Source organism: Silene latifolia, chromosome 4 (genome assembly GCF_048544455.1).
Source record: "Silene latifolia isolate original U9 population chromosome 4, ASM4854445v1, whole genome shotgun sequence".
Classification (NCBI taxonomy): Eukaryota; Viridiplantae; Streptophyta; class Magnoliopsida; order Caryophyllales; family Caryophyllaceae; genus Silene; species Silene latifolia.
In genome coordinates this window covers 48,013,817-48,028,834 of record NC_133529.1, presented here as the reverse complement: position 1 = coordinate 48,028,834, position 15,018 = coordinate 48,013,817, and the positions used below count along the sequence as shown (strand labels likewise).

General features: G+C 40.8%; 1 non-coding gene across 1 annotated transcript; it reads right to left on the bottom strand.

Annotated features, from left to right (window-relative positions):
- Window positions 1-950: 950 nt before the first annotated feature.
- LOC141654270 (small nucleolar RNA R71) lies at window positions 951-1,057 on the bottom strand. Its single transcript, XR_012547832.1, has one exon. It is a non-coding gene; the product is annotated as a small nucleolar RNA R71 (small nucleolar RNA).
- Between the last annotated feature and the right edge of the window lie 13,961 nt (window positions 1,058-15,018).

Below are 15,018 nucleotides of genomic sequence, written 5' to 3'. Positions count from 1 at the left end.
ACCCTTTTAATTCATCTTGCTTGTTTACTTTCATTGCTATTTAGTTTAGTGACCTTCTACATCAACCCAAATTGTGACACCCCTAAGACACCACTAGTTGCAATAGAAATCTCATCTCAATTCCCGTCCCTTGGGATCTGACCTTTACTTGCCTCTTTACTAATTGTAGAGTTGTTTGTGAAGCTATAAATTGTGTTTGATTGGACGTGTGACGACCAACTCTTGTCCCATATCAAAATGGCGTCGTTGCCGGGGACGGTGTTAACTTGATTTAGATTTTCTTATATTGTTATTAGTTGTGTCTTTCTTTGCCTTGGGGAAGTAAAACTCCTCAAGGTTTGTTCTAATTGTTTTCGAGTTGTTTGATATTTTGCATGTCTAGAAGGTCACAAGGTGATTTGTTACCTTTTGATCGTGAAATTGAAAGAACTTTGACAACCAGTAGAAGACTTGCTAGGAGAAATTTGAGAGGTATTAGTGAGGTTGTAGATATTCAACTAACTATTGAGTTCATCAACCCTTTTGCAAGAGAAGGTGAGGAGAACCCAACACAAAATAAACCACAAAATCAACCCACAATGCCTAAGTTTTCATCACATTCCATACCCACCGAGGAGAACCTACCCAATGGTACTCCCACACCACAACATCTAACCGGAAATTTTATTGCCAAATCCGCATTTATCCAATTAGTTGAAAGAAGCCAATTTGGGGGGATGCCTAGTGAAGACCCTCATTCTCATATGGAGGCTTTTTGTGACTATTGTGATGCGATTTCACAAACCGGTGAAACTCAAGACCAAATTCGATGGGTCTTATTTCCTTTTTCTCTAATTGGCACCGCCAAACAATGGTTGAAAAGCCTTGATAAGGCTACTCTCGGAATTGATTCTTGGAAGAAGTTGGCTCTAGCTTTCTACAAAAAGTTCTATCCACCGGAAAAGACTAACATGCTAAGAGCTCAAATTACGGGTTTTAAGCAAAGGGATGAAGAATCTTGGTATGAAGCTTGGGAGCGATTCAAGGGAATTTGTCGCTCATGTCCTCACCATGGACTTAGCGAATGGTTCTTGGTACAACAATTTTTGAATGGTCTTTATGAAGATTCAAGAAATATCCTTAATATGGGATCGAATGGGATGTTCACCGAGGTTGATGACAACCAAACTTGGAGCAAAATTGAAGAGATGGCAATCCACAACTCACAATATAGTAGGCCTCGCAAGGCTACTAGGAGAGGAAAGCACGAAGTGGACGCCGTTACTCAATTAGGTGCTCAACTTAGCTCCCATATCGATACTATCAACTTGAAGTTTGAGAAAGCAATGGCTAGACTTGAAGAAGTCTCAAAATCACCGAAGCATCATGTTAATGCCATGACGGCATCTTCATCAATCCCAAGTGGGATATGTGAGAATTGTGGAACTTTGGGACATGACCAAAGTGAATGTAGGGGAACAAATGAACAAGTAAATGCTTTCCAAGCACACAAGAGTGGTACCCCTTATTCCAACTATTACAATGAAAACACCAAATTTCATCCAAATCTCTCATACAAAATCCAAAATGTTCAAAATCCTCAAACAACATACACCCCACCACCCATGAGAAACCAAAATCAAAGACCCTTTTATAATCAAAACCATGGTTACCAAAATCAATCTCCATACAATCAACAAAATGACCAAGGTTTTGATGTTCAAAAAGCGGTCCTTCAAATGCAAAAGAATCAACAAGAATTTTTCACTCAAATGCAAAAAGATAGTCAAGCAAAGGAAACCACCATCAACAACATCCTAGCTCACACCAAAATGTTGGAAACCCAATTGACTCAACTAGCATCTTCAAGCTCACAAAGACAAAAGAGGCAATTACCACCTCAAAGTAATCCCCCAAGACATGAAACGGTTAGTTCCATTCACTTGAGAAGTGGCACAAGGTATGAAGCACCGAGGAAGCAAGTTGAGGATGAAGTTGTGGAAGCTAGTGATAAGGAAGAAATTGTGCAAAACTCCAAGGATGGAGAACCATCAAAGGAAGAAGTTTCAAAGAAAAATGAAGACAAGGTCAAGGAGAAGGAGCCCATTGTGATTAGACTTCCTTTTCCAAGTCGTCAAGCCAAGCCCAAATTTGATGACCAACTTGGAAAATTTATGGAAATTGTGAAGAATTTAGAAGTCTCGATTCCTTTCACGGAATTAATCAATCACGTGCCGGCCTATGCGAAATACATGAAAGACATCCTCACAAAGAAGAAGTCGATCCGGAAGCTTGAGACTATCGCCTTCACTAAGGTGAGTAGTGCAATACTTCAAGGGAGTTCACCTCCAAAACTCAAGGATCCGGGAAGCTTCTCAATACCGTGTACCATTGGCGACACCACGATCAACAAAGCCTTATGTGATCTAGGGGCTAGTGTGAGTGTTATGCCGTACTCGGTGAGTAAAAGGTTGGGGATGGGAGAGCTTAAATGCACCAATATCACACTCCAAATGGCCGATAGATCGACGAAGACACCATTAGGGATATGGGAAGATGTTCCCGTAAGAATTGGGAAATTTTTCATCCCGGTGGACTTTGTCATTGTTGACATGGAAGAAGACTCCAACATTTCAATCATCCTAGGAAGACCTTTCTTACACACCGCGGGTGCGGTGATTGATGTGAAACATGGAGAGCTCACTTTAGAAGTGGGAGATGAGAGTATAACTTTTAATCTTGACAAGACTATGAGAGCTCCACGTTTGCATGAACCATGTTTCATGATTGATCATTATAGCCGGAAGGATGATAGGAAGAAGTCGGAACTCCAATGGAAGAAGAAAATTGAAGATGCTCCATTCAAAGAGAAAGTGAATTGTAACAAAGAGAGCTTGCAAAGCTCATCAAAGTCAAGCAAAGAAGAAGAGGATGGCCTCATTGGCCAAGACAAGAAATTGGGAGAGTTGTCTCCATCAACTCAAGAGATCTTTAGTGATCAAGTGGATGAAGTATGTGGTCTTTGGGACGACGAGTTTGAAAGGATTTTTAATCCCTACATTGGCAATGCTATTGATCAAGACCGACAACAAGGGCAAAGGTCTATTGAAGATCTTTATCACGATAATGAACAAGCTTTTGATTATTTCTTCAAGGTGTTGAGCAACATCAACAACACCTTGGACATGCCCCCTTGACATATCATCAATAATGAGAGTTTGGTGGAGTCCTCCCTAAACTACCATTTGTAAATATTTCTAACTCCCTAACTCGCATTTCAATTCTTGTATTGCATTTTTGTTATTTTTGGATTTTTATACTTTGATCAAGATAATTGTCATGTTTGAGAGAAGTGAGGGAGGGACTAATGATTTCAATTGATGTGTAGTGCTTTAGCTTAGTGTGGGGATAACGATTGCCTAGGCTATTCATGCCTTAGTAGTGCCCCCACAATGAAGAACACGAGATTTTGAAGAATGAAAGAATGACAAGGGATATGCATAGTACACGGATGGAACTGAATCCGGGTAGAAGGGGTAGAATCCGAGCGGATTCAGGAGAATCCGCCCGTCTTCAGACAATCCGGGCATATTGGGTAGAAGACGCCCGTCCTTCATGAGCTGAATTTTTGAAATTTTTGACTGACAGCAAATTCGGGGTCCTGATATAGAATCCGCCCGTCTTCAGAAAGTCGCCCGTCTTCACTGAAAGACGCCCGTCTTTTTGGCTGAGAAAAACAAGAAAAATCCCTGTAAAGGAATCCGCCCGTCTTCCCCCTGCATTTCGAATTTTTCGGGGTCTTTATAAACCCCTCCCACATTCATTTCTTCATTTCCTCATTCATAACACTACCAAAATCCTCAAAACCCTCATCCTCTCCATCACAAAAACAAGATTCCTCAACAACATTCACCAAAATCAAATCAAAACATCCTTTTAACAACAAATCAATCACTCCTCTTTCAATAAAAATCAAAACCAAGCACAAAATCTTCAACCTTTGAGTCGATTTTTGAATTCATAAAGGCAAAGCCTTTCATCTTTGAATCGATTTGGGTACACTACAAATTGAAGATTTTTCACTCTTTTCTTGGTTTAATCATCAATGGCAAGGACAAAGGGAGCAACAAAAGCAACAAAGGCAAAGGCACCAAAGGCAAAGACTCTCTCATCAAGGCAAAAGAGTCTTCAAGCAAAGAAAGCATTGGCTATGGTGGTAGCTAGCCCAAACTTGGAAGTGGAACAACAACAACCTCCCATGGAAGCAACAACATCTACTACTCCGGAAATTGATCAACTTTCGAACTATCCGGAGGTAATTTTCATTTCCAAATCCCATAGGGACACTTTTGCTAAGTATGCTAGAAAAGCATTTTTATCCACCAAGTTTATTTGTGAAGATGCCTTAGATAATTTGGGTGTCCTTGAGCAAACTAGAGCCTTCTTTAAAGCCATGGGGTTGGAGAAATTGTTTGAGTCAAAAGAATTGACATACCCCTCCCTTACCTTAGAATTTTTGAGTTCTTTGAAAGTTAACAAGGTTGAGACCATGGAAAACATCGAGTTCCGCCTAGCTAATGTTAGTAGGCGCATCTCCTTTAAGGAAATGGGTGAAGCTTTGGGTCTTGATGATTCACCGAGTTATTTCAAGAATGTTGGCAAGTATGACCCCGCTCCTCTTTGGGAGGCGATTTCCGGAAGGAAATTTGAGAGCTTTCATGCTAGTCCTGCTCTATTAGTCCACCATCCGGGCATTAGAGTATGGCACAAAGTCATAGGAAACACCATCATTGCAAGAAAAGACACCAACCATTTCACCAAACTCGATTTTGTTCTTCTTGAGTCGGCTTTGAACATTGGAAGGGAACACACCAAGCCTTTCAACTCTCTAAGGCTTTTGGTGGACAGATGGCTAAACAATGATTGTGGGAAGTAAGGCACTACCGTTATTGTGAATGGCGGTCTAGTCACTATTCTAGCTAAATACTTTGATCGGAACTTCAACAAGGATAACAAGTATGTAGCAAACAAGGGTGGTCATCTCATTGATATTGATACTATGATAAACAAATACAAGTGGGTTTCTCATAACCCTCTTGACACCAAGTATGGATGGCTCACAAATGAGGCTAGATCGTTTACTTTGCCTTCGAAGATTTGTCGTTTAAGTGTCCACCGGACCAATTATCTCCTTCCCCTTTCAAAAGAGGCCGAGTATATCATCCGACAACAAAAGGGTGAAATTTAAATGCCCTCCTCTTCCATTGTCACACCACCCTATCCTTTCAAGTACCAAGAGTTCGAACCCGAAGGAGTCAAAGCAAACAAAGATTATGTGACTCTTCTTATGCAAGAGATGCACAAGCAAGCCTTCAAAGACCGGGAAGATGCTTACTTAGCTCAATATCCACCCCTCTTACACTTAGCTAGGCAAGGACTACTTGATCCTTCATGTCCTTTGCCTAGTTGGGCGGATAGAGAAGTCTTCTTTCCGAGTGCATCTAGGGATGAGCTTCCGGGTGACAATGAGGTTGTTGGTGATGAAGATGTTGATGATAACATTGATGAAGAAGCTAGTGAAGAAGGAGAAGAGGATGATGAGCAAGGTGAAGAGGAAAGTGAAGAGGGAAGTGGCGATGAGTCCACTTCTAATGAGGAAGTTGATGATAGTGATGATATGATGGAAGGTTAGCAAGCTTGGAGGCTCCTACCCTCTTTAGGTTTGTTCTACTTCTTTCTTTGTTTTAATTATTTTTCTTGATCATTGTTGGAGTAGTCCTAGCACCATAGAGGACTCACACCTCGGCCCCATTGAGGTGTTCTCATTTTATTGTTCCCACTTTTCAAAATCCAAAATGACAAATTAATTTCATGCATTGCATAGTGTGTGCATGAACTACACCCAACCTTAGGACATTAGCAATAATGTCTAGCTCGGTTTGGGTAAGTCAATGCATACACAACGGGAGGTAATCCAAATTATCCTCTCCGTCATAAAAAAAAAACCATGCATCATGTAGTGTAGATTAGTGTAGCTTGCATTTAGTGTAGAAATCATGCATCATATTTGCATAATTTCCCATCATTTTGGCCATTGAGGACAATGCCCATATTAGTGTGGGGATGGGGAATTCTAACTTAACTTTTATTCAAAAATCCAAAAAAATTGAAAAATTTCGAAAAACCATAAAAATTTGAAAATTTGAAAAACCAATAACAAGTTCATTTCCTTTGTAGTGTAGTCTTGTATATATTGTATATATTGTGTTTGTTCTATCCTTGTTCACATTTATCGACTACGCCACATCCGAGACATGAGGATATTGAAGACCGCATGGTATGATCTTTTCAATCTCCTTTTTCCTCTTTATGTTAATGACTATGTGGCTTTATTTTGATTGATGCGGTATAACATGTGAACTTAGGACTTGCATTTAGTTTATATATCATATTAGTTGGTAGAATCACTTGCATTAGAATGTATATAATAGTTGCATCATGGCATATAGTTGCTGTTTTAGCAGGATTTTCCCTGAATGGGTCCGGCTTGATTTAAAGAGTAATTTGGGTATCCAGTTCTATAAGTTTGGAATATTGTGAATGAATAATAAGGGAAGATTAAGTATAAAGAATATCACTTGTATTATTTTGATAAGCTGAATACAAATTAGTATATGTAATTGAATACTCGGGAATGAAAGGTAAATTGTGAAGTAGCTACGTAAAAACCAATGAATAATGAATGCCATTACAAATGTCAGATTACAATATTTATAGTCTACAAATGTTAACGTTGTATTGATCTTCAACGTCCTTCTCTTTTGTCAGAGTTGTTACCAGATTAATAGGGCACATTCCCTATTAATTCGGTTGACTCGTTCTCCTTTGATTAATCTTTAGCTTTTTCTCCTTTTGCACGTCTAGGTTCATGGGTGATATAGTCTTATAGTTAGACTTGGTCTTCCTTGAGAATAGGACATGAACATTTATCTTCATATAACCGTTTTGCCGTTCTTCAGCTTAATCCAGCTGTTTAGGTGTGCTGCCAGGCTATTCCGTGCTTACCATCAGGCCTTTCTTCTGGGATTTAGTAGCCTATTCATCCTGTAGTACTCTTCATCTGCCAAATAGTGGTTAGATTTGTCCGGTCTCTGGTTGCCTTAATCAGCCTAGTAAGGTCAGGCCAGGTTAGAGTCAGACCAGGCTAAACTGGGCCTAACAATTGCCCCTTGACATTTTACCCGTGCTGGATCAGGCCAGGGGTGAGATGTCAATTTTACCGGGTTAATTAATGAAAAGAATTATATTTACTCAATGACTCTTAGACTCCTAGTTACCGTTAAACACTGCAACGGCTAAGTGATGTCACGCTGACAGTTTTGTATCTTCTAGGGTTTTTGCACTGTTACTCCTCTCCTATAAATATGGTATTTGCGATGAGTTTGTTTTTCACAAAATTTCTTCCACTTTCCTTGCTAAACTTTCTCTAAAATTCTCCCCTATTTCCCAGGAGTCACACTCTGCTAACTTATAAAATAAAATTCATCACAGTAAACTAAACAATAAAGGATATGGGAGCCAAAAAGCGTCCTGCACCCCAGAAAGCTGCTGCTGAACCTGAACCCAAAGACGTCCAGGAGGAGGAGGTGATTGAAGTTGATCCGCCTGCTCGTGCTATAGCTTTTAAATATCAGGATTCAATTTTTTCTGCCCTTCAATCTCTGGATCCTTACTTTCCTGATGAAAACTTATTGAAAACAAACTATGATAGGGTTTTAAGGGAGAAGAAATTAATTCCTGAATCGACTGAGGTATGGATTCCTGAGTCTTGTCCAGTCAGAGCTAACTGGGTGTCACCTGGTTGGTTCTATATTTTTGAATGGGCGTTCAAAGCAGGTTGTAAGTTACCTTTTACCCCTTTAATGATTGATACCATTCGTGCTATGGAAGTATCACCTTTTCAGATTATGCCCATGGTTTGGAAACTTGTTCATTCTATAGAAAATTTATGCGCTAAACATAATCTTGTAATTACTATTAATGATATCAAGGCAATATATCATATGAAAAATCCTGTTGACGGTCGTTTTAATTTGAGAATTAAGTCAAAGATGTCTCCATTAATTACTAACCTGGACTCTGGAGATGATAAAAGCTGGGCGAAGACTTTCCTGTTTATCCGGACTGAGAGTCTGGGTTCAGGCTTTGACTATTTGAGATATCCTCCTTTGGAGAGTGGTAGGTTTCCTGTACTCTTAATTTGCAATTTATATTGAATGAAAGTAAAATATATAAGTCTTACCTGTGCATTTTTTTTTGTAATATTTGTAGCTCCTGATTGGAACTTTGATCCTCTTGACGAGGAGGCTGTTGCAAGGATAGATGCTTTCCTTTCTATTCCTGAGGAAGAGAGGACCTGGCCTGCCAGTCTGGGCAGAGATTTATTGCCCCGGTATATCAAGACCAAGCTGAGTGGGGTCAGAGTACCCAAAGGCAAGCCTAGGTCCACTGCTCTTTCCTGTATGTCTTCTATATGTCTTTATGTTAATTGCTGTCTTCTTATCGCTTCTCATGTGATATTTATGTATATTCTTTATGTATTCAGTATTCAGGTCTTCTGCTAGGTTGGCCAGCTTTACTGCAAAAGATTTAAAGGCTGGGGTGGCTAGAATTGCTGAACAGTCTAAGAGCCAGGAGGCTAGTGGTAGTGACAAGACGCTTGACATTCTGGTTTCTGATATCCAGCCTCCTCAGCATCCACCCAGGCTAGTATCACCGGAGGTTGTCCAGGCTTCAAAAAGGAGGAGGGAAGATGTTATCCCTGAAGAGGAGGAGAGAGAGAAAGAGCCTATTCAAGCTCAACCAATCAGGAGTATAAGGCAAGTGCCTGCTAGGATTGACGACATGGATGCTGCCCGGGCACGGATAAATGAATTTTCTGCTAAAATGGGCGGCCAGCTTTTGTCTGCTAATACCCTTGAGTCCTCTACTAAAGTGGTTTCTATCCTGACTTCTCTTGTGACAAAGGCTGCTAAACTTGCTTCTCAAGCTAATGAGGTTAGTTGTAAAGGGATGTTTTAATTGTTTATGTGCTCTTTGTGTCGCTTTATATTTGGCTGATTAATTTTATTTCTTGTAGGGATTGGATGTCGGGTTGGCTAGTGCTTGTCAGCTCAGGGATGCCCAGGCCAGGGTTTCTAGCTTGGAAGAAAAACTGGATAAGGTTAACCGTGACCTGCACACATCCAGGAGTAATGAAGTAGTACTTTAATCTCAGCTGGGGACAGCTAGAGAGGCATCCAGGGCTGCTATAGTTTGTGAGGTGGCTGCAAAAAATGCTGAGAAGGTTGTCAGGCAAGAGTTGGAGGTTGTCAAGGAAGAACTGGCTGCTGAGAAGCAGGCAATGCAGGATCAGCTGAGGAAGAATGAAGAGCTTGGTGCTGAAAAGGAATTAGTCGAGGCGCGGCTTGCTGATGCCGCTCAGTACTTCTTTGGGAAAGGCCGGGTTGATGCCATAAGGGACCCAGAATCTTACCGGGCTAATTGGGACCCGGATCGAGATGAAACAGCTCTGGACGCCCAGTATCCTGATTTGGCCAACATGGGCCAAGAAGAAGAAGTGGATTCTCCTCCTTCCAAGGAAAAATCTGGTGATCAGGAAATGGTGGATGGTTGTGAGTCGGTTACTGGCTCAAAACCTACTTAGATTTATGTTTTTCTTCTTTGTTTTGGCCCATCCAGGGGGGATGTTCCTGGAATGGATATTTAGGTATTTTTTGGCCCATCCAGGGGGGATGTCCCTGGAATGGATAATTATTAAGTATGAGGCAAGGCCGGCTATTTTGGATGAATAAATATTTGGTCTTTGTTGGTTCCTTTTTGTGTTTTGGTAAGGTATTTTTGTAGTATTGGATGTTTCTTGGATCGCCGATTATTCGACTGGATCGGGCCAGTTCTTTGTGCTGGGTCTGGCCAGTTCATCGTGTTATGGGTGGGGTTATTGCCTGTCTGGAGGGCTTACGTCCCCTGCCTCTCTGGAGGGCTTATGACCCATCTATGTTATACAAGTCAGGAAGAAGTTTTCCAGATTTGTATATTAAATGGAGCTCAATGTTTTAAGGCCTGTTTTGCAACTGAAATTTGGGTATCGTTGGATATTGGTGGGGTGGCCCCAATCTTTAAGATTTGTTTTAAATAAAATGCAATATGTAAAACAAGTATTGAAGATTCTACTTGGTAAAAGTAAATATGAGAATATAGATAAGTACTTGGGCACATAATTTGAAGAAATCATATACGGCATTTATTCATATAATGGCAAGTATCATACATTTAGTTTCATATCAAGCCAGGCAAGAAATGTTAAGGTGAAAATTATACCTGGACTGGGAGATATATTTTATATGTGAAATAGTTTTAAATGTGCAATATTCCAAGCTCTTGGGATCATTTCGCCGTCCAGGGTTTGTAATCTATAAGCTCCCTGGCCGACTATTGAGTCAATCAGGTAGGGACCTTCCCAGGTTGGGGCCAATTTGCCAGCATTCTTTTCTTTTGTGTTTTGGAAGACTTTCCTGAGGACAAGGTCTCCTACCCTGAATACCCTGGCTTTGACTGTAACACCCCCATTTATTCAAGAGCCTTTAGCTAGACATTCCCAAATAAATAGGACTGTTACCATCTCGGTTTCCCGAGGTAGTGAATAACAAAGTACAACAAACCAAAGTACTTTAATCAAAACTTTAACGATTACATTTTTATTACAAAGTATCCAACTAAACTTAATATAAAATAAATACAACTCGCAGCGGAAAATAAATAAAGTTATAAAATCTTCTATGTGGTCTAGACTTCTAGGTAGATTGGTCAAGTCCTCACGCATCCCATAGCTCCCAAGTCAGCTAATCTTTGGTACCTGTCAAATCTGCTCCCCATAAAACGGTTCACCGCAGGTGTTCACGAATACACAGTCAACCGCGAGGTTGAGTAGGAATAAACTAAACAACAATAATAATAATCCAACCAAAATAAACATTCTTCAAATTCTCATCACTTCATCCGTACAATTCACTTACGTCACTGGCAGTAGCACAACTCCCTTAACACCGTGCTATGCTCAACTGGCAGTAGGACTTGCGTACCATGCTCACCTGGCAGTAGTAATTACTTACTATGCTCAACTATCACTGGCAGTAGTAATTACTTACTATGCTCATCCGGCGAATGATTGCGGCTATGCACAATCGCAGAATAACACCCTCCGTGTTATGCTCAACTAAATAATCAACTCTCAACAACAAATACTCAATAATAATCCCGTTTCATTGCTCAACCAACATCTTAGCATACACAATTTCTCTATTTCCAATAAATCACAATATTAACCTTCACCTCATAAATCGTCACATTTAAACATTCATTCACTTAGCAATAAAACCGAGTTGAGTAGGAAATTCCTACCTGGCAAGCAATTCCGAATAATGCAATCTACTAAAAATATTCTTCAACAAACCCGTTCCACAAGTCCGTCACCTATAGATAAATAATATATTTATAATTTAATTATTAATTATCCAATACGTTATCATAATTTAATCAATTATAATTTATTTACGTTATATTATTTTATCGTGTAAAATATCACGTAACAACCCGTCTTAATAAATTAAACAAGTCAAAACTATTGTAACCCACTAGCAACCACGTCACATACCCACGCAACCCTCCAAACACAACCCCATACACGGTTTTAACCCGTCTACCCCATCCCCTTACACTCATCATACACGGCACCACCAACCACCTAGCACCACCACACAGCCTGCCACCTCCTAGCCCGCACCACAACGTATCCCGACAACCAACAACCACCAGCCTAGCCATCCCCCACCACTCACAACCTCACGCCCTAGCAACAACAATCACGAACAAAACCAATTACCGAAAACCCGTCATCAACATACACCGCCTATAAAACACTTCACCAACAACACCACATCCACCAATACCACCTCTAACCACCACCGTTGACACCTACGTCCCACGGTGACTCCAGGGGTGGTCCCCAATTCCCCAATGGTCAACTAACGAAGTCATGGTAGCCGTCTTAAGACGGTCACACGCACTAATATGGTTCCCCTGTTTTCCCCTGTTTACCGCGAAACTCCGGCCACCCTCACACAACCCACCACCAACAACCACCCAGACTCTCCACCGACGTGCGACTCCCCACCAGGTACAAACCCAACCCGCTAAAGCCTCGGTTCAAGTCGAGTCCAGTGGGTTTAATCCCATGTCTTCATTCACGGTTTTATATACAACCACCACCCATCAACGTTTTCCGGCCAATTAACCACCCAAGTCGTCGCCCTCATCCACCCATAACCACCCCCTGAGGGTCAAATCACTACCAAACACCACCTTAACCCAGGTCGTGGCCCAATTCAGACGTTAAACCCATATTACACCCCCTTCATACAACCACGAAAACACCACAAAGCCACCCCTTCCCGCCGGTCAACGGTGGTCAAACATGGATCCGGTCAGTCTATGGTGGTCCACGGCCAAGGTCATGGTCTAAGGTCACGATATGGTCAAGCTATACGATCATTGATATGTTATACGGTTTTAATAAAATACGAGTTCATTAATTCACAAGACGATCTTACCTTTTTATCGCTAATCGCAATTCCGTCTTCTAAATCTCCTTCCTCTTCTTTTATTAATTACTTTTCAGATTTATTAAGTATTTATAGTCTAGGTTTAGAGATTATATGAGGTCAATTAGGAAACTATTGTCTTTTCTAATTATAATTAGGAATTACCATATTATTATAATATTTATTATTTTATTATTAAATCCCGTCTCATATCCCGACTACCACTCACACTAGGCCTAATATAATCAGCCCATATTTATTCACAACACACGGCCCTAAGACTTATTACTAGCTAAACCCAAATCCCGGCTTGCTTATTTATTTATTATTTAATTAACGTCTTTCTCGCAACTATTTAGAAATTCCATTAATTAATTATTTAAATTACATAAAATATTCTCATTAATTATTATTAAATTACGGGGTATTACATTGACAGTCTTGTTGTAGCTTTTCGCAACTCTTTGCTGATATGGTGCCAATCTGATGCTGGCTGCATCTCTTAGCTCTTCCGTTAAGTCCAGGCTGTCCTCCATTAGAGGTATATTGCTTGTTATTGTGTTCAGGCTGCATCTGGCTGATGGAATGTCTACCTCAGCCGGGATTACTGCTTCACATCCATAGACCAAGGAGTAGGGGGTTTGGCCTGTGGATGTTTTAGGCGTGGTTCTGTCATCCCAGAGGACCAGGGGGAGCTCTTGACCCATCCGCCTTTCCTTCTTTCTAGCTTCTTCTTTATGCAAACATTACTACTTTGTTCTTGGATTCTCCCCGACCGTTAGCTTTTGGATATCCTGGCGTGGAGGTTACCAGGTTGATGTTCCATTGAGCACGGAAGGTCACTTTTCTTTTTCCACGAATTGCGTGCCATTGTCGCATACTATTTCAGAGGGGCTGCCATATCTACATATGATGTTGTGTTTGATGAATGCTATGACATCTTTTTCCTTGACTTGCCTGTATGAATCAGCTTCTATCCACTTGGAGAAATAGTCAGTCATTGCTAGCATGAAAACTTTTTGTCCGGGTGCTTCAGGTAGTTTCCATACTATATCCATGCCCCACTTCATAAATGGCCAGGGTGCGGATATGGAATGTAGTTCCTCAGATGGCTGATGGATATATGGTTCGTGAATCTGGCAAGCTTCACATTTAGAGCTAAATTCCAGGCAATCGACCCTCAAGGTGGGCCAATAATAACCTGTTCTGAGTACCTTGCTTGCCAGGCTCCTTCCGCCTTTATGATTTCCACAGTATCCTTCATGGATTTCTGATAATATCTGGTCTGTTTCTTGTGGTTCCAGGCATCTGAGGTACGGCCCAGCCTGCGATTTCTTAAAAAGCACGTTGTTAATAATAGTATATGAAGCAGCTTTTATTTTTAGTGCTCTGGCATCTTGTTTATTTAGGGGAAGGATTCCCTGTTGTAGCCAGTCGTAGTAGGGTTTTGTCCAAGAATTGGAAACATAAATTGGGAAACTTTCCTCTTGTTTATTTATTGCAGGTTCTAATAAATGTACGATGGGTATTTTGTCGAAGTCAAGGGGACTGAAGTTGGATCCTAGGCCGGCTAAGGCATCGGCCTGGGTATTCAAGTCCCTGGGAATTTGGTCAATATTAAAATTGCGGAATTTTGATTTTAAAATTTGAACAATTTCCAAATAAAGCATCATTTTTGAGTCTTTTGCAGTATATATTCCGTTTACTTGGTTGGAAATAAGAAGGGAATCGAGACGTACCTTTAGGTTTTGCACACCAAGGTCAATACATACCTTTAATCCAAATATTAGGGCTTCATATTCGCCTCATTGTTGGTAGCCTCAAATGCACAGACTTATAGCTTGTACTATCTTATCCCCCTGTGGCGATTTTAGTACTACCCCCAGGCCTGTGCCTCTCATGGTGGCTGCACCATCGACAAATAGGGTCCAATCTAGGTCTGTTTGGTCGCTGGTCAGTTTATTTACTTCTTTTATTAGGTCGGGTTCTAGGGTTGGACTAAAATCAGCCACAAAGTCTGCTAGTGCTTGTGACTTAATTGTTGTCCTTGGTTCAAATGTTATGTTGTATGTGCTTAGCTGGACTGACCATTTGCACATTCGTCCGGACAATTCTGGCTTCCTAAGTACGGACTTGATAGGAAGATTGGTTCTGACTATTATAGGGTGGCTTTCAAAGTATGGTCTTAATTTTGTGCAACTCATAATTAAAGCTAAAACATATTTTTCAAGCAGGCCATACCTGATCTCTGCATCCAGTAGACTTTTACTTACGTAATAGACAGGGTGTTGTTGTCCGTCTGCTTCTTTGACCAAGACTGCACTGACAGCAGTTTCTGTGACTGACAGGTATACTGTCAGGGGTTCATCTTTGACTGGTT